The 18,740-nt window shown below is 52.4% G+C and overlaps 3 non-coding genes across 3 annotated transcripts; 2 read left to right on the top strand and 1 right to left on the bottom strand.

Moving 5' to 3' along the window:
- Positions 1–4,707: 4,707 nt before the first annotated feature.
- trnat-ugu (transfer RNA threonine (anticodon UGU)) lies at positions 4,708–4,780 on the top strand. Its single transcript has one exon. It is a non-coding gene; the product is annotated as a tRNA-Thr (tRNA).
- A 4,029-nt stretch (positions 4,781–8,809) lies between these two features.
- On the bottom strand, positions 8,810–8,882 carry trnai-aau (transfer RNA isoleucine (anticodon AAU)). The gene has a single exon. It is a non-coding gene; the product is annotated as a tRNA-Ile (tRNA).
- Positions 8,883–17,486: 8,604 nt separating this feature from the next.
- On the top strand, positions 17,487–17,559 carry trnat-cgu (transfer RNA threonine (anticodon CGU)). Its single transcript has one exon. It is a non-coding gene; the product is annotated as a tRNA-Thr (tRNA).
- Positions 17,560–18,740: the final 1,181 nt, after the last annotated feature.

Below are 18,740 nucleotides of genomic sequence, written 5' to 3'. Positions count from 1 at the left end.
AGATTGAGGCAGAGTGTGACTGAGTTGCCTTGGGATGTTTTACTACGTGAAAGAGCCGATATATCGATGTTGAGAAGTGAATATTGAAGAGACGGAGGCAGGAGTCTGGGGGATGAGACACAATCTGAGCGTTTCACTGACCCCTCCTCATTCTTCAAATGAAAAAACTGGCTCCTCTTCACCTGGCCAGGCTGTGGGTTCATTGTTCAGCTTCCCGTCTGAGACTGGAGATGGGAAGTGCTTTCGCGTTCGAGTGGCTTTCTAATCTGGTCACTGGCTTCACGTGAACGGGTGCCTCAGGTTCCTGAGCCCCTTTGTCAGTGGCCCCCCCCTTCCTTTTGCTGGGACTGGTGGGTGAACCTTTACATCCTGGGTTTTGTCACAGACAGCCGCCATGTGGTCTCCAGAGTTTTAACAAACCAGCGTTTTCACGTACCTGCACAGGGAGATCCCATCACAGGGAAAATACCCTCAGAGACAAACCCTACAATGTCCACGCAATATTCTCGACTGAGTCCATTCTTTAACCAGAGACTTTGCGATCTCTTCACTCTCTCTCCCCTTCCCATCTCTCCCTTTTTCCTCTCTCTCCCCTGCCTCCTTCCTCTCTCCCCTTCCCCACTCTCTCTCTCACCCCTTCCCTCTCTCTCCCCTTCCCCTCTCTCCCCTTCCATCCCTTATTCCCCCCTTCCCCACTCTCTCTCTCAACTTCCCCCTCTTTCTCATTCCTTCCCGCTTTCTCTCTCCTCTTCCCCCTCTCTCTCCCCTTCCCCTCTCTCCCCTTCCATCCCTTATTCTCCCCTTCCCCACTCTCTCTCTCAACTTCCCCCTCTTTCTCATTCCTTCCCGCTCTCTCTCTCTCTTTCCACTCTCTCTTTTCCCTTTCCCTCTCTTTCCTGCTCCTTCCCCTGTTGTCCCCAGCACAAGTGGCACCATAGCTCAGGGGTTAGAGCACTGGTATTGTAAACTAGGGGTTGTGGGTTCAAATCTCACTGGGACCTACTCAAAATTAGTTCAGTATTTAAATTCACCATCAATTAACAAGGGGTTTAAATTATAAATATTAAACAGCTCTGAGACTGACCCTGGAACAACAGGATCCCCTCTCCTCTTCTCGACTCTCTGTCCCTTTCCAAATCTCTCTCTATTCCCCATCAAGTCCCGTTCTACATCTTTTTGCCCTGTCGCTCACACATTCCCCTCTCCCCCCTTCCCCCTCCCTCGCCTTGTCCTCTTTCCTTCCCCTCTCTCTCACTCCTTCCCCTCTCTCTCACTCCTTCCCCCTCTCTCCCCTTCCCCTCTCTCTCTCCCCTTCCCCTCCCTCTCACTCCTTCCCCCTCTCTCCCCTTCCCCTCTCTCTCCCTCCTTCCCCTCTCTCTCCCCTTCCCATCTCTTTCCTGCTCCTTCCCCTGTCTAGTTCAAAGCAGGTAGCTCCATAGCTCAGGGGTTAGAGCACTGGTCTAAATAAACCAGGGGTCGTGAGTTCAAATCTCACTCGAGCCTACTCAAAATGAGCTCAGTATTTAAATTCACCGTCAATTACCAAGAGCTTAAATTATAAATATTAAACAGCTCTGAGACCGACCCTTGAAGAACAGGCTTCTCTCTCCCCTTCCAAACCTCTCTCTTCCTTCCCCATCACATTCCGTTCTGCATCTTTTTACCCTCTCTCCCGCTATCTCTCTTTCCCTGTCTCTCACTCCTTCCCCTCTCTCCCCTCACTCTCTATCCTTTCACCTATCTCGCCCCTTCTGCTCTCTCCTTGCTGATCTTTCTCCTCTTCCCCCTCTCTCTCAGCTTCCCCCCTCTCTCCCTCTCCTTCCCCCCTCGCTCCCCATTCTGCTCTCTCTCCCCTTCCCCTCTCGCTCACTCCTTCCTCTCTCCCTCTTCATTTTCTCCCCTCCTCGCTCTATCTTCCCTCTCCTTCTCCCTCCCTTCACCTGTCTCCACTCCCCTCCCTCCTGACTTGCTCTCCTTCCCTCACTCTCGCTCTCCCCTTTCCCATCAGACTCTCCCCCTCCCCATCTCAACAATTCTCCCCTTCTCCCTCTCTCCCCTTCCTTCGCTCTGCACAGATAGAGAGAGACAGTGAGAGAGATCGAGAGACTGAGAGACAGAGAGAAAGAGAGAGAGACAGAGAGATTGAGGCAGAGTGTGACTGAGTTGCCTTGGGATGTTTTACTACATGAAAGACCCGATATATCGATGTTGAGAGGCGAATATTGAAGAGATGGAGGCAGGAGTCTGGGGGATGAGGCACAATCTGAGCGTTTCACTGACCCCTCCTCATTCTTCAAACACACAGCACTAACTGGGGAATGACCCACAGTCCAGGGCAGGTGGTTCCATAGCTCAGGGGTTAGAGCACTGGTCTAGTAAACCAGGGATTGTAGGTTCAAAACACACTGGGGCCTACTCAAAATTAGCTCAGTATTTAAATTCACCGTCAATTAACGAGGGCTTTAATTATGAATATTAAACAGCTCCGAGACCGACCCTGGAATAAAAGATTCTCCGTTTGCATCCTTTTCCCTCTCTCCCTGCTTTCCCCATCACTACACATTCTGCCTCTTTTTACTCGTTCCCACTCTCTCGCTTTCCCCATTTCTCTTTATCACTCATTCCCCTCTCCCCTTCTTCTCTCTCTCTCTCCCCTTCCTCTCTCTCTCTCTCCCCTTCCTCTCTCTCTCTCTCCCCTTCCCCACCCTCTCCCCTTCCCCACTCTCTCCCCTTCCCCTCTCTCTCCCCCACTTCCCCACTCTCCCCCACTTCCCCACTCTCCCCCACTTCCCCACTCTCTCCCCTTCCCCACTCTCCCCCACTTCCCCACTCTCTCCCCTTCCCCACTCTCTCCCCCTTCCCCACTCTCTCCCCTGCCCTCCCATCCTCTTCCCCTCCCACTCCTTGCCCTTTCTCTCTCCTTCCACACTCTCTCTCTCTCCATCCCCTCCCTCTCTTTCCCCACCTCCCTCTCTTCCTCGCCGTCTCACTCCTTCCCTCTCTTTTCCCTTCTCCTCCCTCTCTCTTCCCTTTCCCCCGTCTCTCACTCCTTCCACTCTCTCTCTCCCCTTCCCCTCTCTTTCCTGCTCCTTCCCCTGTTTTTCACAGGACAGGTGGCTCCATAGCTCAGGGGTTAGAGCACTGGTCCAGTAAACCAGGGGTCATGGGTTCAAATCTCCAGGGGTCTGCTCAGTGTTTAAATTTAACGTCAATTAACAACAACTTTAATTATCAATATTAAACAGCTCCGGGACTGAGCCTGATCAACAGGCTCATATCTGTTACACTTTCTCTCCACCTCAAATCTCATTCTGCATCTTTATCCTCTCACTCTCCATCCTTTCCTGTTTCGCTCCTCCCCTTCCCCATCTCTCTCTCACTTCTTCCGACATTCTAACCGATGCGGTCTAAAACGCGGCTGCCCCCGTGTCCGAACTCGCACCGAGTCCCGCTCGCCCATCACCCCGTGTCCTAACTCGCACCCAGTCCCGCTCACCTATCACGCCCCGTGGTCCTAACTCGCACCGAGTCCCGCTCACCTATCACGCCCCGTGGTCCTAACTCGCACCGAGTCCCGCTCACCTATCACGCCCCGTGGTCCTAACTCGCACCGAGTCCGGCTCACCCATCACCCCGTGTCCAAACTCGCACCGAGTCCCGCTCACCCATCACCCCGTGTCCTAACTCGCACCCAGTCCCGCTCACCTATCACCCCCTGTGCTCACTGCCCCGTGGTCCTAACTCGCATCGCGTCCCGCTCACCTATCACCCACTGTGCTCACTGCCCCGTGGTCCTAACTCGCACCCAGTCCCGCTCACCTATCACCCCCTGTGCTCACTGACCCATGCCTCGTAAACCGGGGTTGTGGGTTCAAATCTCACTGGGGCCTCCTCAAGATCAGCTTATTTATTAAATTCACCGTCAATTAACAATGGCTTTAATTATAAACATTAACCAGCTCTGAGTCCAACCCTGGAACAACAGGCTCTCCTCTCCTCTTCCAGTGACCTCAGTCTTTATTAAGACACTCCAGAGTGAGGAACAGGCCTTAGGGGCTGGCATATATACAAGGATGCTGGGATCCCTTGGGACTTCAGGGGATGCGCTCCCTGGTGGTGGAAGATGGGAGTACATGCTTTACAGATACACAACAGAACCATCTATTCTTCTCTCTCCCCTTCCCTCTCTTAGTCCTTCCGCTCTCTCTCCCCCCCTTAACTCTCTCTCTTTGTCCCCGTTCTTTCCCCCTCCCCCTCTCTCTCTCCTCTTCCCCTCCCACATTACCATTCCCCTCGCTCACTCCCCTTCCCCTCTCTCTCTCTCCCCTTTCCTCTCGACTGTCATTCTCCCCCCAATCCTTCCCCTCTCTCTCCTTCCTCATCTATCTTGCCTCTCACTCCCCCCCGCCTCTCTCCCTTTCCCCCTCTGCTTTTTCACTCTCCCTTTCACTCTCCCTCTCCCCTTCCACTCTCTTCCCTCCCCTCCCTCCCTCCACTCTCTCTCTTCACCATTCTTTTCAGATTCTCCCCTTCGCCCTCTCTCTCTCCCCTTCCTTTCTCTCTCTCCTGCCTCCTCCCTCTCTCATCTTCCCATCTCTCCCCTCCCCCTCTCCTTCTCTCCCATTCCTCTCTCTCTCACTCTTTCCACTCTCTCTTTTCCCTTCCCCTCTCTTTCCTGTTCCTTCCCCTGTAACTCTTCAAACAGGAGGCTCCATAGCTCAGGGGTTAGAGCACTGGTCTTGTAAACCAGCGGTCATGAGTTCAAATCTCACTGGGGCCTCCTCGAAGTTAACTCAATATTTAAATTCAGCCTCAATTAACAAGGGTATTAAACAGCTTTGAGACTGACCCTGGAGCAACAATCTCCTTTTGTCTCCAGTAATATCGCTCTCCCTTCCCGTTCTGCATCTTTTTCCCGCGATCGAGCTTTCCCCATCCCTCACAGACTCCCCTCTCTCCCCCATCCTTTCACTCTCTCTCTCCGTCCCCTCTCTTTCCCCTCGCCCCTCTTTCTCTCACCCCTTCCCCACTCTCTTTCCCCTTCACGTCTCTTTCCCAGTCCTCCACACTCGCATTCCCCTTCCCGCCTCTCTCTAACCCTTCCCTTTTCTCACTCTCCACTTCCCCTCTCTCCCCTTCTCTCTCACTTTCATTCACCACGCACTCCTTCCCTCTCTCTCCTTCCTCCTCTATCTTCCCTCTCTCTCCCCTCCCCCTCATACCCCTACCCACTCTCTCCACCCTCTCTCCCCCTTCCCCCTCTGCCTTTTCACTCTCCCCTCCCCTCTCTCTCCTCCCCTGCCTCCTCTGTCTCTCGCTTTTCCCTTTCTTTTCAGATTCTCCCCTTCTCCCTCACTTTCCCGTTCCCATCTCTCCTCTCCCCCTCTCTCTCCTCTCCCCCTCTTTCTCTCCCCTTCCCTTCTCTCTCTTCCTCCATGTCTCCCCTTCCCCCTCTCTCTCAGTCCTTCCCCTCTCTCTCATTCCTTCCACTCTCTCTCCACTTCCCCTCTCTCTCTCACTCCTTCCCCCTCCCTCTCCCTTCCCCTCCATCTCATTCCTTCCACTATTTCTCTCACAACTGACCCCTCTTTTTCCCTTTCCCCCCTTTTTCCCCTGCCACACTGCTCCCTTGCCCCCCTCTCTCTCCCCTTCCCTCTCTCTTCCTCCCTGTCTTCCTTCACTCTCTGTCCCCTTCCCTCTCTCACTCCTCCCCACTCTTCCCCTCCCCCTCTCACTCCTTCCACTCTCTCCCTCCCTTCCTCACTCTCTCTTGCCTCTCTCCCTCCCTTCCACACTCTCTCTCTCTCTCTCTCTCTCTCTCTCACCTTCCCCTCTCTCTCCCTTTCTGCTCCCTCTCTTTCCCCTTCCCTTCCTCTCTCACTCCTTCCACACTCTCTCTCCCCTTTCCCCTCTCACTCCTTTCCCTCCCTCTCTTTCCCCTTCCCCCTCTCTCTCACTCCTTCCCCTCTCTGTCTCCTCTTCCCCCTCTCTCTCACTCCTTCCCTCTCTCTCTCACTCCTTCCCTCTCTGTCTCCCCTTCCCCCTCTCTCTCCCTCCTGCCACTCTCTCTTTTCCCTTCCCCTCTCTTTCCTGCTCCTTCCCCTGTCTTTCCCAGAGCAGGTGGCTCCATAGCTCAGGGGTTAGAGCACTGGTATTGTAAAGCAGGGGTCGTGGGTTTAAATCTCACTGGGGCCTCCTCACGATCAGCTTATTTATTAAATTCACCGTCAATTAACAAGGGCTTTAATTATAAATATTAACCAGCTCTGAGACCGACCCTGGAACAACAGGCTCCCCTCTCCTCCCCTTGTCTCCCTCACACTCTCTCTTCCCCTTCCAAATCTTTCTCTGCCCTCCCCATCACTGTTATGTTCAGAATAAATCCACGGGACCGTATCGTAAGCCTGAAACTATTGTGACCTTGGTCTCTTTATTGAGACCCCAGAGTGGGGAAGCAGCATGGTGGATCACCTTATGTACCTGCTTGTCCCAGGGTGCACAAGTGACCCTTAGGCCTCCCACAGGTGTGCCCCCTAGTGGCAAGTCTGACATATTGGTGAGGTTTAGGTGCATACATAACATCACTCCCCCCCCGCACCCTCCAAAGGCTTATGTACCAGTTATGTGCAAGTTGAGGCGATATGACGCCCTGTGTCCCCGGGTCGATCACCTGATTTGAATTCCTGGCCTGGGTGAGTTGGTCGGAACGTTGCTGCCCGGCCGAGTGCCTGGTGTGATGGGACAGACGTGGCCAGGTCCTTTCACAATGGTGGCCTGCTTATCGATAGTTTGCAGTCTGGTCTGGTCCAAACGCTTTCTGCGTTTGCTCAGTACATGGTTTCACAACCAAACACTCCATTTTCATCACACACACACACACACTCCATTCCCCTCTTTGTCTCACACAGTGCTCTCGGCCCCATCTGGGGGCCCTGAATATTGTCCACGTCACTTATTCTGATGTGGCGTGGAGGGGGGCCGTACGATCGTGGTGCATTCTCTGCTGATAGCAGACGGAAGGTTCAGTCCTGAGCGACTCTGTCCGGTGACTGCGTAGCAACCCGGGACAGCCGGGGTCTGTAGGGAGTCTACCGCGACACGTGTGGTGCTCGGCTTGGTGATCTGGGCTGCCCGCTGCGGACTATTGTCGCTGACCCTAAGGCCTGGAGAGCCCAGGATGTGCCGATACGGCCCTGAGACTTTCAGTGGTAGCGGGAGGCCGTGTGGTCCCCCGTGGATCCTGGGACGTAGTACGGAGGTTCCCGCAACACCGACTGTGTGTAGCCTCCCTGCCTTTCTTTGTAACACGTTGCAGGGTTTGCTCCACAGGGGGGGCGCAATCTGATGGGATGAGCATTACGTCTTTGTGACTGATAAGCTGCAACACTCCCGTCTGGCGGTTCGCCGTGAGCAGGCGGTAATGTGATAACACATCACTTGCTACAAGTACTTTGTCAGATACATATACGACCGGTTGTTGTTTGCCCGCTACTTTGGCTTGTTTTAACGTACCCCCGACCCCATATGATAGTACACCATTGGCCGCGAAAGAACGCTCACATGGGTTCCACAGTGCAAACAACTTATTGGAACATAGTGGGTTCCTGACCTTCTCAGCGGCCCCCCCCTTTACCTTTGCCCCAAACCCAGTGGCCTTCTTCGCTGGCCAACACATGCCTCTGTTCCGTTGCGGCCACATCCCGTGGTCTGGACGTTTCTCTCGACCCGTGATCTGGACGCTTCTCTCGACTGCCGCCATCTTCCTCCCCAGGGATTCCCGCCTCTGGCGTCGGGAAGACACATTCGGATGGTTTCGGCCGGAGCCCCGCTCCGCTTGGTCGACCTGGAGCCTCTTCCGTTGCCGCCAAGAGGTCGTCGGCTTCGGGTGCTGGGTACCCTCCGTCTGTAACCGCTGCTCGGTTGATCTTCGCCTCCTGGTGGTCGCGATGAGCGGCCTGTGCCTCGGGGGTCTGCAAATGGATCTGCACTTCTCCCCCCTTCCCCCTCTCTCTCTCCCCTTCCCCCTCTCCCCCCTTCCCCCTCTCTCTCTCCCCTTCCCCCTCTCTCCCCTTCCCCCTCTCCCCCCTTCTCCCTCTCTCCCCTTCCCCCGCTCTCCCCTCCCCCCACTCTCCTCTCACTCCTTCAGGAGCAGGCCATTGGGAAAAGCATAATTGGGTCAGGCAGAGTCAGCATGGATTTATGAAGGGGAAGTCATGTTTGACTAATTTGCTGGAATTCTTTGAGGATGTAACCAACAGGGTGGATAAAGGGGAACTCATTTTCAGAGTGGAAGCAAGTCTTCCTCGATTCCGAGGGACTGCCTCTTGCAATGTCTGTCAGCTTGTGATGTTTGTAGCTCCACATTGAGGATGTGGACGTATTGTGTACTGCAATTGCAGAGTTAATAATAAACAGAATTCGGCGGGTTTCCTGAGACTTCCGAGAGAGCTGCGCGCCATGTTAGGAAGCTGTGTGTGCTGTGCCCTGTGAATATATCACACCGATGCTGATGATGTTAGAGACAAAGAGTGAGAGAGAAAGAGAAAGTCAGGTTGAGAGATTGAGTGAGAAGGAAAAAGCAGAATCCCATTCGGCCCATCGTATCCACGCCGACCGGCCAAGAGCAACCCAGCCTCATCCCACTTTCCAGCTCGAGGTCTGTGGGTTGCAGCACTTCAAGTTCTTTTTAAATGTGGTCATCTTTTAACGTGGACAAAAGGCTGCAGGGTCAGTCTGGGAGCTGTTTAATATTTATAGTTAAAGCTCCTGTTAATTGACAGTGAATTTAAATTATGATCCAATTTTGAGTAGGCCCCAGTGAGATTTGAACCCACGACCCCCGGTTTATTAAACCAGTGCTCTAACCCCTGAGCTATGGAGCCACCTACTCTGGTCTGTGGGTCATTCCCCAGTTAGTGCTGTGTGTTTGAAGAATGAGGAGGAGTCAGTGAAACGCTCAGATTGTGTCTCATCCCCCAGACTCCTGCCTCCGTCTCTTCAATATTCACCTCTCAACATCGATATATCGGGTCTTTCACGTAGTAAAACATCCCAAGGCAACTCAGTCACACTCTGCCTCAATCTCTCAGTCTCTCTGTCTCTGGCTCTCTCTCTCACTCCTGCTCCTATTTCTTGTGTTGTTATGATTGTTCAGGGATGAATCACCCAGTCTCAGAGCCACCCGTATATAACCCGATATTTCACACTTCCTGCTTTATTCCCAGGATGTGATGAAGGGTAAAATGAACCAGTTGGGGTTTTTACCCATAATGCATCCCTCAGCGATGTGTTTGACCCCTGATCGATAGATAGATAGATAGATAGATAGATAGACAGACAGATAGATAGATAGACAGATAGATATACAGATAGATAGATAGATAGATAGATAGACAGACAGATAGACAGATAGATAGAACAAAACAGAGATTGATACACAGCACTAACTGGGGAATGACCCACATGCCAAAACAGGTAGCTCCAAAGCTCAGGGGTTAAAGCCCTGGTTTGGTAAACCAGGGGTTGTGAGTTTAAATCTCAGTGGGGCCTACTCAAAATTAGCTCAGTATTTAAACTCACTGTCAATTAACAAGAGTCTTAATAATAAATATTAAACAGCTCTGCAACCAACCCAGAAACAACAGACTCCTATTTGCCCCCTTCACCAATCTTTCTCACTCCTTTATTCTTCTCTCTATCTCTCCGCTTCTGCCTTTCCCTTCATTCTCACTTTCTATTTCCCCCCCTCTCATTGCCAGTCGCTCTGTCTCTCTCTCTGCCCTTTACGTCTCTCTCTCTCTCTTTCTGTCTCTCTCTGTCTCTGCCATTCGGCCCCTCGAGCCTGTTAGAGAGGGTGCAGAAAATATTTACCAACATTTGTAGGATCTTGCGGAGACATCGTTGGTGGTATTTCTCCAGCGACTTGAGCTGTCCGCTGTACATGGTCCATGTCTCGGAGCCATACAGGAGGGCGGCTATTACTACAGCCCTGTAGACCATGAGCTGGGTGGTAGGTTTGAGGGCCTGGTCTTCAAACACTCTTTTCCTCAGGCGGCCGAAGGCTGCACTGACGCACTGGAGGCGGTGTTGGATCTGGTGGTCAATGCCTGCCCTTGTTGATAGGAGGCTCCCGAGGTTTGGGAAATGGTCCACGTTGTCCAGGGCCACGCGTGGATCTTGATGACTCGGGGGCAGTGCTGTGCGGCGAGGACAGGTTGGTGGAGGACCTTTGTCTCACGGATGTTTAGTGTAAGGCCCGAGCTCTCGTACGCCTCAGTAAATACATTGACTATATCCTGGAGTTCAGCCTCTGAATGTGCGCAGACTCAGGTGTCGTCCGCGTACTGTAGCTCGACGACAGAGGTTGTGGTGGTCTTGGTGATCATCGATTCCATTCATGCCGCTTCAAAGGATACATTTGCAAGGGCTGTGTAACAATGGGACACCTCCAACGTATGTGCAGGCGAGCTGCAAACCCTGCTAATCCTGCAAACCATCATGTTGCAGAGGACGACAGATCCACGGCGGAACACGATGAACCAGAGCCTCAGTCCGAGGAGGCAGAGGCTCCAAATCTTTCTCTGCCCTCCCTATCTACACAACCTGTTCTACATTTTTATCTTGTTTTCCCCATCTCTCACTCATTCCCCTCTCTCACCCTCTGCCTTCTCCCCTTTCGCCTCCCTCTCTCCCCTTCCCGCTCTTACACACTCGTTACCCTCTCTCTCGCTCCTTCCCCCCTCTCTCTCACTCCTTCACTTTTCTCTCTCCCTTTCCTCTCTCCTCTTCTCGTCTCTCTTACACACTCTCTCCCCTTCCAAATCCCTCTCTCCCTTCCCCATCACGACCCGTTCTACATCTTTTTACCCCTCTCTCCCTTTCCCGCTATCTCGTTTTCCCCGTCTCTCACTCATTCCCCTCTCCCTCCTTCCCCTTCCCTCACCTCACCCTCTCTCCTTCCCCCTCTCTCCCCTTCCCTCACTCACACCTTCCCCACACGCTCCCCCTTCCACTCTCTCTCTCTCCCCGTCCCCTCCCTCTATCTCCCCTTTCCCTCCCTCTATTTCCCCTTTCCCTCTCTCTTCCTCCCTCTCTCTCCCCTTCCCCACTCTCTCCCCTTCTCCTCCCTCTCTTTCCCCTCCCCTCTCTCTCCCCTTTCCCTCTCTCTTCCTCCCTCTCTCTCCCCTTCCCCACTCTCTCCCCTTCTCCTCTCTCTCTTTCCCCTCCCCTCTCTCTCCCCTTTCCCTCTCTCTTCCTCCCTCTCTCACTTCTTCCCCACTCTTTCCCCTTCCCCCTCTCTCTCACTCCTTCCCCACTCTCTCTCCTTCCCCACTCTCTCCCCTTCCTCCTCTCTCTCACTCCTTCTGTTATGTATGTAAACCTGTAATTACCATGTCTAACCACCAGAGGGCTTATCCCGTGGAGTCCAAAGGGAGCCCACAATCCCTTGGGAGCACCTGTATATAAAGAGGCCTCACAGGCTGGAGAGGCACTCTGAGATCTGCACTAAAGGACTACGGTCACACTTACTTTGAGCTTGCAGCATCTAGTCTGACACTTTTTTCAAGACATACCAACAGGCGACGAGATACAGATGACGAACCCCAATGCAACAATGCGGAGAACTGTGGGCATCCTGGAGAAATTTTCGAAGGGAGTAGTTTGGGAAACCTTCGTGGAACGACTTGAGCAATACTTTGTGGCCAAGGAGCTGGAAGAAGAAACGAACACTGCCAAACCAAGGGCGATCCTCCTCACCGTTTGTGGGGCATCAACATATGGCCTCATGAAAATCCTGCTCGCTACAACAAAACCCACAGACAAGTCGTACGATGAGTTGTGCACACTGGTCCGGGAGCATCGGAACCCGAAGGAAAGCGTTCTGATGGCGAGGTACCGGTTCTACACGTACAAGAGGTCTGAAGGCCAGGAAGTGGCAAGCTTTGTCGCCAAGCTAAGGCGCCTTTGCAGGACATTGCGAAATTGAAGGACACTTGGACCATATGCTCAGGGACTTCATTGTACTTGGCATTGGCCATGAAGTAATACTTCGCAAACTTTTGACTGTAGAGACCCCAACCTTGAGTAAAGCCATAGCGATAGCCCAGGCGTTTATCGCCACCAGTGACAATACCAAACAAATCTCTCAGCACACTAGTGCTGCTACAAGTACTGTGAACAAAGTAACGTTGTTTTCGAATCGAAATGTACATGGCAGGACTTACACGCCTGTAGCTGCACATCCACAGATGTCTCAGAGTCCGCCATCAAGGGTGGTGAATACAAGGCCATTAACACCTTGTTGGCGCTGCGGGGGTGATCATCGATTCCATTCATGCCGCTTCAAAGGTTACGTTTGCAAGGGCTGTGGAACAATGGGACACCTCCAACGTATGTGCAGGCGAGCTGCAAACCCTGCTAATCCTGCAAACCACCTTGTTGCAGAGCAGGACAGATCCACGGCGGAACACGATGAACCAGAGCCTCAGACCGAGGAGGCAGAGGTATATGGGGTGCACACATTTACCACAAAGTGTCCCCCGATAATGCTGAAGGTTGAATTAAATGGGCTCCCGGTGTCCATGGAGCTGGACACGGGCGCGAGCCAGTCCATAATGAGCAAAAAGACTTTCGATAAGTTGTGGTGCAACAAGGCTTCAAGGCCAGTCCTGACTCCCATTCGAACCAAACTTAGAACGTACACAAAGGAACTGATTCCCGTAATCGGCAGTGCTACCGGAAAGATCTCCTACGATGGAGCGGTGCACGATTTACCACTGTGGGTGGTACCGGGCGATGGCCCCACGCTGTTCGGCAGGAGCTGGCTGGGAAAGATACGCCCGTCGACGACACCTCATGTGCCCAGGTCCTAAGCAAGTTCCCCTCGCTGTTCGAACCAGGCGTCGGGAAGTTCCAAGGAGCAAAAGTGCAGATCCATTTAATTCCGGGGGCGCGACCCATCCATCACAAGGTGAGAGCGGTACCTTACATGGTGAGAGAGAGGGTGGACATTGAGCTGGACAGGCTGCAACGAGAGGACATCATTTCGCCGATCGAATTCAATGAGTGGGCCAGTCTGATCGTTCCAATCCTCAAGGGAGACGGCACCGTCAGAATCTGTGGTGATTACAAAGTAACTATCAATCGTTTCTCGCTGCAGGATCAATACCTGCTACCAAAGGCAGATGACCTATTTGTCACGCTGGCCGGGGGTGAAAACATTCACGAAGCCGGACTTGACCTCGGCCTACATGACGCAGGAGCTGGTGGAATCTTCGAAAGGCCTCACCTGCCTCAACACGCACAAAGGTCTTTTCGTTTACAACAGATGCCCGTTTGGGATTCGATCAGCCACGGCGATATTCCAGAGGAACACGGAAAGCTTGCTGAAGTGGGTCCCGTGCACCGTGGTCTTCCAGGACGACATCTTGGTTACAGGCCGGGACACCGTCGAGCATTTGCAGAACGTGGAGGAGCTCCTTAGTCGGCTTAATCGTGTGGGGCTCGGGCTGAAATGCTCGCAGTGCGTTTTCCCGGTGCCTGAAGTGGAGTTCCCGGGGAGAAGAATCGCGGCGGACGGCATCAGGCCCACCGATTCGAAGACGGGGGCAATCGAGAAGGCACCGAGACCACGGAACGTGACGGAGCTGTGGTCGTTTCTAGGACTCCTGAACTATGTTGGTAACTTCTTACCGGGTCTTGTCACATTGTTAGAACCCCTGCACCCTCCACTGCGTAAGGGAGATGAATGGGTCTGGGGTAAAAGCCAAGAAAATGCCTTTGAGAAAGCTAGGACGCTGTCATGTTCAAACAAATTGCTTGTGTTGTACGATCCATGTAAACGTTTGGTACGAGCATGTGATGCGTCGTCGTACGGGGTCGGGTGTGTATTGTAACAAGCTAATGAATTTGGGAAATTGCAACCGGCTGCTTATGCAACCAGAAGTCTGTCTAAGGCCGAGAGGACCTGCAGTATGATCGAGAGAGAAGCGTTAGTGTGTGTTTACGGGGTAAAGAAAATGCATCAATACCTGTTCGGGCTCAAATTCAAATTGGAAATCGACCATAAGTCGCTTATATCCCTCCTTTCTGAAAATTAGGGGATAAATATGAATGCATCGGCCCGCATCCAGAGATGGGCGCTCACGTTGTCCACATACAACTACACCATCCGCCACAGGCCAGGCACAGAAAACTGTGCCGATGCTCTCAGTCGGCTGCCATTGCCCATCACCGGGGTGGAGATGACACAGCCCGCAGATTTAGTTATGGTAATGGAAGCATTTTCTTTCCGACAGATTCTCCCTCTCTCTCACTCCTTCCCCCTCTCTCTCACTCCTTTCGGAGCAGGCCATTAGGAAAAGCATGATTCAGTCAGGAAGAGTCAGCATGGATTGATGAAGGGGAAGTCATGTTTGACTAATTTATTGGAATTCTTTGAGGATGTAACAAACAGGATGGATAAATGGGGACTCAGTTTTCAAGTGGCAGCAAGTTCTCCTCCATTCCCAGGGACTGCCGATGATGATGATGTTAGAGACAGACAGAGAGTCAGGTCAAGAGATTGAGTGAGAAGGGAATAAGGCAGAAACCCATTTTGGCCCACTGTATCCACACCCACTGACCAAGCCGAATCCCACTTTCGAGCTTTCGGTCTGTATATCTGCAGGTTACAGCACTTCAAGTACAATCTAAATGTGGTAATCTTTTAATGTGGACAAGACAGTGCTTGTAGTTCCAGGGTCAGTCTGGGAACTGTTTAATATTTATAATTAAAGCCCTTGTTAATTGACAGTGAATTTAAATACTGAACTAATTTTGAATCAGCCTCAGTGAGATTTGAACCCACGACACCTGGTTTACGAGACCAGTGCTCTAACCCCTGAGCTATGGAACCACCTGCCCTGGGTTGTGGGTCATTCCCCAGTTAGTGCTGTGTGTTTGAAGAATGAGGAGGGGTCAGTGAAACGCTCAGATTGTGTCTCATCCCCCAGACTCCTGCCTCCGTCTCTTCAATATTCACTTCTCAACATCGATATATCGGGTCTTTCACGTAGTAAAACATCCCAAGGCAACTCAGTGACACTCTGTCCCAATCTCTCAGTCTCTCTGTCTCTCAGTCTCTCTCTGTGTATCATTCTCAGTCTCTCTCTCTCTGTCTCTCTATCTCTCACTCTCTCTCTGTCTCTCTCACAATCTCACTCATTCTCTCTCTCTGTCTCTCTATCACTTTCTCTCTGTCGCTCACTGTCTCTCAAGCCAGAAGGTGTTAGAGAGGGGGAAGGGGAAAATCAGAAGGGAAAGGAGAGAGGGAGTCTGGGGGATGAGACACAATCTGAGCGTTTCACTGACCCCTCCTCATTCTTCAAACACACAGCACTAACTGGGGAATGACCCACAGCTCAGAGCAGGTGGTTCCATAGCTCACGGGTTAGAGCACTGGTCTAATTAAACCAGGGATCGAGGGTTCAAATCTCACTGGGCCCTACTCAAAGTTAGTTCAGTATTTAAATTCAATGTCAATTAACAAGGAATTTAATTATAAATATTAAACAGCTCCAAGACTGTCCCTGGGACAACAGGCTCCCCTCTCCTCCTTCTTGTGTCTCTTCAACTCTCTCTCCCCTTCCAAATTGCTTGCTTTCCCTGTCTCTCACTCATTTCCCTTGCCCTGACCTCGCCACACTCACTATCCTCTCTCACACTTCTTTCGACATTCTACCCAATATAAACTAGAAGTGATCCAAAACTCGGCTGCCCCGTGTCCTAACTCGCACCCAGTCCCGCTCACCCATCTCCCCCTGTGCTCGCTGCACTACATTGGCTCCCGGTTAGGAAATGCCTCGATTTCAAAATTCTCATCCTTGTTTACAAATCACTCCATGGCCCCTCACTACTCACTATCTCTGTCACCTCCTCCAGCCCCACAACCCTCCCAATCTCTGTAACTTCCCACAACCCTCCCTATCTCTGTAACCCCACAATCATTGAATGGCGGAGCAGGCTCAAGGGGCTAGATGGCCGACTCCTGTTCCTAATGTCCTTATGTCTGCACTCCTCTAATTCTGCCCTCCTGACCATCCCTGATTATAATCGCTCCACCATCGGTGGCCTTGCCTTCTGTTGCCTGGGCCCTAAGCTCTGGAACTCCCTCCCTAAACCTCTCCGCCTCTCTACCTCTCTTTCCTCCTTCAAGACTCTCCTTAAAACCGACCTCTTCACCTGCGCTAATTTCTACTTTTGTGGCTCGGTGTCAAATTTTTATCCCATAATCCTCCTGTGGAGCACCTTGGGACGTTTCACTACGTTAAAGGCGCTATATAAATATACATTATTGTTGGTGTTTCCTCTGTTTCTCCTCTTCCCCGTCTCTCTCTCACTCCTTCCCCTCACTCTCCCCTTCCCTCTCTCTCACTCCTTCCCCTCACTCTCCCCTTCCCTCTCTCTCACTCCTTCACCTCACTGTCCTCTTCCCCGTCTCTCTCTCACTCCTTCCCCTCACTCTCCCCGTCTCTCTCACTCCTTCCCCTCACTCTCCCCTTCCCTGACTCTCACTCCTTCCCCTCACTCTCCCCTTCCCTCTCTCTCACTCCTTCACCTCACTCTCCTCTTCCCCGTCTCTCTTTCACTCCTTCCCCTCACTCTCTCTCTCACTCCTTCCCCTCACACTTTGCTTCCCTCTCTCTCACTCCTTCCCCTGACTCTCCCCTTCCCTCTCTCTCACTCCTTCTCCTTACTCACCCTTCCCTCTCTCTCACTCCTTCCCCTGACTCTCCCCTTCCCTCTCTCTCACTCCCTCCCCTCACTCTCCCCTTCCCTCTCTCTCACTCCCTCCCCTCACTCTCCACTTCCCTCTCTCTCACTCTTTCCCCTCACTCTCCCGTTCCCTCTCTCTTCCTCTAATAGACCCCCACCTAGTGGACTATCGATGTAATAACAACTACTGACATGCACCTCTCTCTCTCCATCTCTCTCTCTCCCTCTCTCCCCGTCCCCCTCTCACTCACTCCTTCCCTCTCCCTGTCCCTTTTCCCCGCTTTCTCCCCTTCCCACTCTCCGCTCCTCTCTCTCCACTCAATCCTCAATCTCTCTCCTCCTCTCTCTCTCTCTCTCTCTCCTTTCCCTTCTGACTTTCCCCTTCCCCCTCGCTAACCCCTTCCGGTTCGAGAGACAGTGAGCGACAGAGAGGAAGTGATAGAGAGACAGAGAGAGAGAGAGACAGAGGGAGAGAGAGAAAGAGATTGAGAGACAGAGAGATTGGGACAGAGTGTGACTGAGTTGCCTTGGGATGTTTTACGACGTGAAAGACCCGATATATCGATGTTGAGAGGCGAATATTGAAGAGACGGAGGCAGGCGTCTCCCCTGCCTCCTCCCTCTCTCTCTTTCCGATCTCTCTCCCCTTCCCCCTCTCTCTCACTCCTTCCACTCTCTCTTTTCCTTTCCCCTCACTTTCCTGCTCCTTCCCCTGTATTTCCCAGAGCAGGTGGCTCCATAGCTCAGGGGTTAGAGCACTGGTCTCGTAAACCAGGAGTCGTGAGTTCAAATCTCACTGGGGCCTACTCAAAATTAGCTCAGTATTTAAATTCACCGTCAATTAACAAGGGCTTTAATTATAAATATTAAACAGCTCTGAGACTGTCCCTGCAACAACAGGGTCCCCTCCTCTCTCCTCCTTCTTGTGTCTCTGACACTCTCTCTCTCTCTCCCTTCCCCATCACGACCCGTTCTACACCTTTTTAGCGCTTTCCCGTCTCTCACTCATTCCCTTCTCCCCCTTTCCCCCTCCCTCGCCTCACCCTCTCTCTCCGCTATCCACTCTCTCACCCCCTCTCTCCGCTCACTCTGTCTCTTTCGCCAACCCAGTCTCTCCACCCTCTCTCCCCTTCCCCTCACCTTTTCACTCTCCACTTCCCTCCCTCCCCTCCTTCCTCTCTCGCTCTCTTTTCCCTTTCTTTTCAGAGTCTCCCGTTCTCCCTCTCTCTCCCTTTCCTTTCTCTCTCCCTTGCCTCCTCCCTCTCTTGCCTTCCCATCTCTCTCCCCTTCCCCCCTCTCCCCTTCCCCTCTCTCCCCTTCCATCACTTACTCTCCCCTTCCGCTCTCATCCATTATCCTCTCTCACTCACTCCATCGCCACCCTCCCCTCTCCCTCTATTTCCCCTTCCCCCTCTCTCTCACTCCTTCCACTCTCTCTTTTCCCTTCCCCTCTCTTTCCTGCTCCTTACCCTGCGTTTCCCAAAACAGGTGGTTCCATAGCTCAGGGGTTAGAGCTCTGGTCTCATAAATCAGGGTCGTGGGTTCAAATCTCACTGGGGCTTACTCAAAATTAGGTCAGTATTTAAATTCACCGTCAATTAACAAGGGCTTTAATTATAAATATTAAACTGCTCTGATACCGACCCTGGAACAACAGGTTGTCGTCTCTATTACACTTTCTCTCCATCCAAATCTCTCTCTGCCAACCCCCATTCTGCATCTTTTACCCCCTTTCCCGCGATCTCGCTTTGCCCGTCTCCCCCCTCCCTTGCCACACACACTCTCTATCCTTTCCTGTCTCTCTCTCTCCCTCTTCCGCTCCCCACCTCTCATTCCCCTTCCCCCTGTCTCTCAATTCTTCCCACATTCTACCCCAATATAAACTAGAGGTGATCCAAAACTCGACTGACCCCGTGTCCTAACTCGCACCGAGTCCCACTCACCCATCACCCACTGTGCTCGCTGCCCCGTGTCCCAACTCACACG

The sequence above is a fragment of the Pristiophorus japonicus genome, unplaced genomic scaffold (assembly GCF_044704955.1).
Source record: "Pristiophorus japonicus isolate sPriJap1 unplaced genomic scaffold, sPriJap1.hap1 HAP1_SCAFFOLD_288, whole genome shotgun sequence".
Taxonomy (NCBI): Eukaryota; Metazoa; Chordata; class Chondrichthyes; family Pristiophoridae; genus Pristiophorus; species Pristiophorus japonicus.
This window is presented reverse-complemented; position numbering and strand designations above follow the sequence as displayed.